This window comes from Chrysochloris asiatica, unplaced genomic scaffold (assembly GCF_000296735.1).
Source record: "Chrysochloris asiatica unplaced genomic scaffold, ChrAsi1.0 scaffold00213, whole genome shotgun sequence".
NCBI classification, from domain to species: Eukaryota; Metazoa; Chordata; class Mammalia; order Afrosoricida; family Chrysochloridae; genus Chrysochloris; species Chrysochloris asiatica.
In genome coordinates this window covers 4,413,123-4,421,422 of record NW_006408731.1, presented here as the reverse complement: position 1 = coordinate 4,421,422, position 8,300 = coordinate 4,413,123, and the positions used below count along the sequence as shown (strand labels likewise).

Here is an 8,300-nt window from a genome sequence, read left to right as displayed (position 1 = left end):
CCTGTTGCAAATTCACTTTGTGGTTTTAGTTGGGTGGTGGAGAGTTCTGTTGCCAGCAGGTGGCGCTGCTTGTGGTAGGCAGAGGGGAGAGTGGGCTTCTCTACTGAAAGGCGACCATGTTTAAATTTCTCAGAAGGAAAGTGGAGGATAAATAGGGCCTGGCGGTCTTTAAGTTGAACGTCTGCCCACCTTTTTTTTTTTTGCTGTAAAGTCCTCCTTATAGTCTTCTGCTACTTGGTGGCAACCGCCTCATCCTCTTTAGCTGCCCATTTGCCATAGTTGCCTCAGCTGCCTTATCTTCATTTCCTTCTTTTTCCTCTTCCTATTCTTCCTTCTCTTCCTCCTCACCTTCTTCATCTACCTCAGTGTCAGCCTCATGCTCCCCATTTTCCTCATTAGTAAGTATAGCACCTCCATTCGCTGCCTCCTCCCCAATTCTCCCTGAAGTGCTTGGTGATTTTGGAGCTGGTATTCATGGCCTCATGCCGGTGACTTGATGCAGTGGGTTACAGAGATACAGTACACGTTTGGGGAGTCCATGGCACCAGAGGTGGAGGAGGTAAACAGAGAGCCAGACCAGGAACAGTGTAAAGATGGCTTTTCAGAATGCCAGTGGGGCAAAACTGCAATTTTAATCTCAGTGATTAATTGCAGCTCAAATGCCTCAGTAGTCATACCCCGATCACAGGACTGTGGCAATCTCCCAGAAGGCCCCAGTTCTGTTTAGGGGTGGGTGATCATCAGATCATGAAAGGTTTATGATAAGCTGGGTTGAAGGATCACCAGATATCAGCCTGGCAGATAAGGGGCCTGACTTATGAGTATGAAGGAGCAGCATGCATTTGGGGAACTGCTGGAGTGGGTTGAGGGGTGTGGAGGGGAGGCTGTGGTGAAACAGCTTGGAAAAATTGGTAAGACTTAGGAGTCCCGGTATGGCTGTAGGATAAGCACTGGACTGCTAACCACAAGATTATGGTTCAAACCCACCAGCCACTCCTCAGAAACCCTTTTCAGGGTCACTATGAGAACCAGGAGTCCTGGTGTAGAGCTATAGGGTAAGCAGTGGACTGAAAGGTCCATTTGAACTGCAAGGTCAGTGGTTCAAACTTGCCAACAGTTCCTTGGAAACACTATACATGATTATTATCAGCTGGCACCATGTTGGGAGCACTTCACAACAAAAGAGTCAGAACCAACTTGACAGCACTTAATAACCCAACAGACCTTGCTGAAGGGTTGCAACTTGGATTGCTGCTGGTGGTTAGTGAGAGTAACTGAAAGAGAAGTATATCACTGCATTTAGATTTGCTCTGTGGCCTGTAGAATGGACACTGTCTTGCAAGGCAGTAGGGTTGGGGTGAGTGAGTGATTGGTAAAAAGCTATAGACCTTGTATGCCCTCAATCACTAGTATCTGTGATTCTTTCTTAAAAATGCCTCCCAGTTCTTCATGTAGCCCACGTCTTTATCGGGCTCTTCCTTAGTCTTTCTCCTTCCACATCTGATCCAGGATTCTCTTTAAACTGCCTTTCGGGTGAGCTGGGGGTGGGGGGGAGTTCAGTGTTTGCCTGCTAACCGAAAAGTTGGTGATTTGCATCTACCAACTGCTCCACGGGAGAAAGATGAGGTAGTCGGCTTCCCAAAGATTTACATCCTCGAAAACCTTATGGGACAGTGCGCCTCTGTGCTATAGTTGTTGTTAAGTGCCACTGAGTCAGTTCTAACCTATACTGACCCTGCATAGGGTTTCTGAGGAGCAGCTGGTGAGTGTGAATCCCCAACCTTGTGGATAACAGTCCAGTGCTTATCCTACAGCACCACAGTCACTGTGGATTGAAATGAACTTGACGGCAGTGAGTGGGGTATGGGGAAAGGTCAGAGGTAGAGGGACTGAGAGCAACGACTTGGTGAAGTAGCCCTGAGTGAGATGTGGCTGATTTGAACCTTGATATGATGTGGTGCTGTAGATAATGCACTGGAATGAAAGGTTGGGTTGAACCGTAAGGTCAGCAGTTCAACAACAACGATGACGTCAGCAACATGATGTGTCTGAACTCTTGGCGCTAGATCAGAAAGTCCACAATTCAAATCCACCAGCTGCTTCTCCAGAAACCCTATACAGAGTTGTTAGGAGTCAGGACCTACTTGACGGCACTTAACAACAATGATATGTCCTGGAGACTCCCCTCCCCACTACAAATAGCAGCCAGAACTCAGCCACTCATCCCCTTCTCGCTTGGTACACCTATTGAAGGTCACTGGTTTGTTCCCCAACCTGCTTACAGCAGTTATCCCCCCAATAAGTTAGACCTCACTGATGACGGATTCACCACCATCTATACTGCCTCATCTTACTCCTGGTAATGCATTTGTGTTTTTGTTTATTCTTTTACTTCTGCCCACAGTTCCATTCCCACTCCTATTGTGCTTGACAAGCATGAAGCCATTCTTGAGGACCTGGCTGAAATGTCACAAAGCTTTCTGGCTCCTCAGGCAGTGTCTAGATGAACCCAGTACATCATCTTCTACACAGCAAAAGAAAAGCAATAAACAAAACAGCAGGTGGCCATTGAGTTGATTCGTACTCACCATGTCAGAGTAGAACTGTACTCCGCAAGGCTTTCAGTGGCTGGGTTTTCAAAAGTAGACTACCAGACTTTGTTCCAAAACACTGCTGGGTGGACTTGAACTCTCCACCTTAACTAATTGTACCACCCATGGGCTCCATGAGCATCTGAATTGACCTCACTGTGCTAAGGTGACTGAAGTTGCCTGTTCCCATCCCTGATGATGTATATCTATTTCACACTCATAATAAGTTCATAATTTTTTTGTTTATCTCACAGCTAAATAGTATATTAAACAATTCAAAGTTATTTCAGATAGCAACAAAATGAGTGCAAAAAAAGTAGATTTTTGAATATTGATACTGCTATCTTGTTGAGGCCCACACAACTGTTAAATATTGGAAGTGGGGTTTGGGGCGAGAAAAAGCGTATGTGGCCAGATTGCTTTGCAAGTGATTTCAAGCATTGCTTGTTTGAAAGAAACATAAGTTGAATACCCAACATTGAGGTGGTGGCTCACATAGGAGAGGTGATTGGCAGGGCAGCCAGTGTAGAAGACTTTGGCACTGCATACAAAAGCTAGGGATGGAAGTATGTTCATGTGTTTTAAATTGAAATGAACTCAATTGTTAGATGCTGTCGAGTCTGTTCCAACTCATAGCGACACTGCACAACAGAACAAAACTCTGCCTTGTCCTGAAGCATCCTCACAATTGTTAATGCTTCAGACTATTTCTGCTGCCACTATGCCAATTCATCTCAGGAGTTTTCTTCTTTTTCACTGACTCTTCACTTTACCATGCATGATGTCTTTTTTTTTTTTTTTTCAGAGACTGGTCCCTCCTTATAGCATATCTGAAGTGTGGGAGAGAAAGTCTGACCATCCTGGCTTTTAAGGAGCATTCTTCCCACACAGGCTTGTTTGTTCTGCTAGCAGTCCATGGTATCCTCAATATTCTTCAACACCGTAATGCAAATGCTTCAATCCTTCCACGATCTCCCTTATGTTTTGTCCAACTTTGTCACATGCTTTTGAGGCTATAGAAGATACCATGGCTTGGGTCAGGCACACCTGTCATCAAACAAATATCTTTTATGTATAAGTCAAGCTGATATCTTTGTTTCTTAGAAATAATTCCCTGCTTCAAGTGACCTTTCAAAACTTACCTAACATCAAATCTTGTTAAAGTTGTACATTGACACAAATGTTGAAAAATGTGATTCTGGTGATTCAAGCTCACCAGCTGCTCCTCAGAAACCCTACACTTGGAATCTACTCGACGGCACTCAACAACAACAGTGCTACGTTCACTGAGTCCCTAGGTAGTGCAGTTAAGTGCTAGATTTCTAGGGGAAAGATGGGTAGTTCAAACCTACCCAGCGGTACCGCAAAAGAAAAACCTGGTGATCTGTTTCTGAAAGGTTACAACAACAGCCTTGTGAACGCTCTGGAGCAGTTCCTACTCTGCACGAATGAGATTTCCATGAGTTGGAATCTACTCAATAGATACAACAAGAAGGATCCATTTGACTTTTGAAGGACAGGGGACATGTCTCATCTCTTTGTCTGTTTCCAGTGCTGGCCCATAACAGGCCTTCTACAAATAACCTGTCAGTTGACTAAGTGAATAATGAGAGAGTAAAACGCTTTCATTCCTCCCGTCCTCATCAGCCAGATTTTTAGCTTGAGGGGTTTGCGCTCTTAAGATGTACTCTACCAATGTATCCAGGTACGGCGTAATACCTGGAGGCAGAACTCGGTCCTTTGTGGGTTTGGTTCTAGGCAGGTTCTTCTTATTCTATTTCTAGGTTTACCATCACAGAGTACAAGCAATGGTTCCAATTCAGTTTCCTTCTGTGCTCCAATCCCATGCTCTTCCATTATTTGCTGTAGTAGGATGAAAGACTGTGAAACTCAGTGGCCATCCCCTAGGAAAAATAGACAAACAGTGAGAGACTAGAGATGTTTTTAAATAACAGAAATGCTGATGACAAGAAAAGAAAAGACACTTAGTAAAATAGCAAGGAAAGGAGCTCATCATTTATCCACATGCAAATAAATAGAGAGGATTTTTGCCTAATTTCATTGTGAGTTACTTTAACACACTTTGAAATGCCTATGTATTTAGTTTGTCCAAAGCCAACCAAATTTACATACATTTTTATAAACACTGATAGAAAGAATGTTAAACAACTCCAGTGAGTGCTCTGATTGTAACACAGAGAAAGGTTTAGGAAGAAGAAACAGTACTATAGGATAAGCACTTGACCACAAGGTTGGTTTGAAAGACAAGGTCAGTGGTTCAAACTCACCAGCCACTCCTCAGAAACCCTATTATAGGGTTGCTATGAGGCAGCATCAATGGGCTCAAGCATGGCAACAATTATATGAGATTGGCCAAGGACTGGACAGTGTTTTGTTCTGTTGTGCATAGGGTCGCTATGAGTCAGTACCGACTCGATGGCACCTAACAAGAACAATGAGTCAGAACCAACTCGATGGCACTTAACAGTGGCATAAAAAAGGGGGGAGGAAGTGTATATAGATGGTTCACGTAATACATCATTTCTCAGTGAGTAAATTACTACAGTTGAAGAGCAAAAACCTTGCAGTTGCTTTTATCCCTGGATGACATTGGAAAAATCAAGCATGCAATGTCCTTCCAGTCTGTTAGTAAAGGGACTAATAGCTTTCTGCAATGTTATGATAAATCAAGGTCATGTCTCATTGAATGAATTCAGATGAAACCAACCTTTGGTTAGAAGCATGCTGGCTTCATACAGTAATCACTGGACTGCTAACCACAAGGTCTGCGTTTCAAGCCCACCAGCTGCTCTGCAGGAGAAAGATGTGGCTTTCTGTTAGTAGTGCAAGATGTAAAGCCTCAGAGACTCTTAGAGGGTTGCTGTGAGTTGGAACAGACTCAGAGATGCTTAATAATAACCTTTAGAAGATGTCCAAATCATATTTGATCATTATTTTAATGTCCTCATTCTCATGATCTTTTTCTCCCTCAATTGCAGCTCGAGGTAACCTTCAGCTACTTGGAGATTCATGGTGTTACCTGCCGCAAGCCAGCTCAAGTGAGTGTAAATAATGAAAATCTGTGTACAGCCTGAAAGTTCTCATTGTTCTTAAATTTCTGAAGCAGTGAAAGGTCTTCTATTTTGGTTTCACTCTTTAAAGTTTCACTATGTGGAACTATGTGGAAAAACAAGATTAGGGGAAATCCAAGTTTCAGGCAGTGAATAGTAACTCTGTAGGCAAGGGTAAGGAATTTGTTTTGATCAGGAAAACACATTCTCTGTGATTCAGCTTGAAAAGAACTCATTGGCTCTTATGTTAGCTGGCAACATACACGTGGTAGTATTACATCTTAGAGGTTTTGTGCAACAGATTTATCACTAAAATTTCAAAGCTTATGATGCAGTATTTCAGGGAATATACTGATAAGTGATTTTCTTATATTAAATGATTTTTAAAAACAGGTTTATTAAGATATACAAGAAAAGTATATAATTTGATGTTTTTACATTGGCATACATTCATGAAACCATGAATACAAGATCCCAAGTATTTCATCAGCACCAAGGTTAGCTGTAAGGTTTCACTCCTGCCCTCTTCCCATATATATATATACAGGCAACTGCTTAAGCCCTCTGTGAAACTATACATCATTTTACATTTTCTAGAATAGTGCGTAAATGGAATCATTAAGTCTCCATACTCTTTATTGTCTGACTTCTTTGGGTCGGTACAGTTATTTTGCAGTTGCTTCATTGTGTTGTATGCATCAATAATTCTTCCTATGAATTGTGAACTAGTGATCCATTAGTGTTCCTTTTGATGTCCATCACATTTTGTTTGTCCATTTACTTGATGGACATTGGGGTTGTTTACAGTTTTTATGTATTAAAACTCAAGCTATTGTGACCATTTATATAAAAGTCTTTGATTGGATATATGCTTTTATTTTCCACAGACAAAGCTAGAAGTGGAAGAGTTGGTCATATGGTAGATGTATGTTTGTCTTTATAAGAAATTGCCAAATTGTTTTTCAGAGTGGTTGTACCAATTTATATATGTATTGCCTCCAACAGCAGCATAATGTGATCAGTCCTGTTCTTCCGCATCATTGTCATTACTTAGTATGGTCAGTTTGTAATTGAAGCCTTTTTACCTTGAATTTTATGTTTTTAGTAGATTTTTAAAAAATATATGGGCAGTGTTAGCTGACTGTGGTTTTGACTTTTTATTTTCCCAATGTAATACTGACATGGCACGGAAGGATAAGCACTAGACTGCTCACCACAAGGTCAGTGGTTCAAACCCCCAGCTATTCTTTGGAAACCCTATGCAGGTTGCTATGAGTCAGGCAGAAGCAACTCAACACTTTACAACAACTACTAAAGAAAGGTGCTCTGGTGGTACTATGGGCTAGGCATTAGGCTGCTAATCTTAAGGTCATCAGTTCAAACTCACCAGCAGAAGAATGAGAGACTATTTGATTCTGTTAAAGAATTACAGTCTTGCAAACCCTATATAAGGTCACTATGAGTTGGAATTCACTTGGTGGCAGTGGGTTTTTGTTAATGTCTTTTTTTTTTTTTTAAGACTAAAGATGTTAAAGAATTTCTTCATGTGCTTATTTGTCATTCATATATGCTCTTGGTTGATGTGCTAAATTAAATCTTTTGCTATGTTTTTCTTGGGTTATTTGTTACTGAGTTTTCAGATTTCTTTATACAGGCTTCAATTCATTGACCAGATACAGGATTTACAAGTATAGTCTCTCCATTTTCGATGTATCTTTTCTGTTTCTAAATGCAGTGTTTTTTGAAGAGAAGTTTAATGAAGTTTAATGACTTTAATGAAGTCCAATTTAATCAAGATTTTCTTTTATGGAACTTGCTTTTGGTATCAAGTTGAATAAATACTTGTTTTACTCAGGTTTATAGAATATTCTTTGTTTTCTAGAAGTCTGATAGGCTTATTATTGTTAAGTGCCGTCAAGTCAATTCTGACCCATAGCGTCCCTGTATAGGGTTTTCCAAGGAGCAATGGGTGAGCTTGAACCACCGACCTTGCAGTTCAAGCGACTTTGCAGACTGGTGCATTAACCCACAGTGCTACACCAGGAGGCTTATTGTAGTTGGTAAGTGTTGTGAAGTCAATTCAAACTCATAGCAACCTTGTATAGGGTTTCCAAGGAACAGCTGGTGATTCTGAACCACTGACCTTTCAGTTCACACCAACCTTGCAGTGAAGCGCTTATCCTACACTGCCACACCAGGACTCCATAGAGTACAATGTGTGAATCAAAAGGGTATTTGCTGATGTATATCTAGTTGTTTCAATACCATTTGTTTCTCCGGTTGATTAATTGGACTCTATTATTTGGAAACAGAGTCTTGGTTACCTTTGCTGAAAATCAGTTATCAGTGGAAATGAGGGTCTATTCTGATTGATCTAAGAAGACCAATTCTTGATGAATTTGTGTCTCTATGTCACTACCATACTGTGTTGTTTACTGTTGCTTTGTAAGGCTTGAAATCTGATAGTGTTAGTTCTCCAACTTTGTTCTTTGTCAAAGTTGTTTGTGATTCTAGGTGCTTTGCAATTCTATACGGATTTTAGAATCAACTTCTTGATTTGTAGGGGAGGGCGGGGGGGGGGGGGGGGGGGAGCGGTGCAGAAGATCAATAAGAGAAGGGAGCAGGGGCAGCTATCCAA

General features: G+C 41.4%; 1 protein-coding gene across 1 annotated transcript in view; it reads left to right on the top strand.

Annotated features, from left to right (window-relative positions):
- LRRC16A (leucine rich repeat containing 16A) overlaps nt 1-8,300 on the top strand; it is a 441,803-nt gene that overhangs the window by 195,460 nt on the left and 238,043 nt on the right. The window contains exon 3 of the mRNA XM_006872823.1: nt 5,591-5,650. The gene's annotated coding sequence lies outside the window, so the exon portion shown is untranslated. The remainder of the gene's footprint in view (nt 1-5,590; nt 5,651-8,300) is intronic.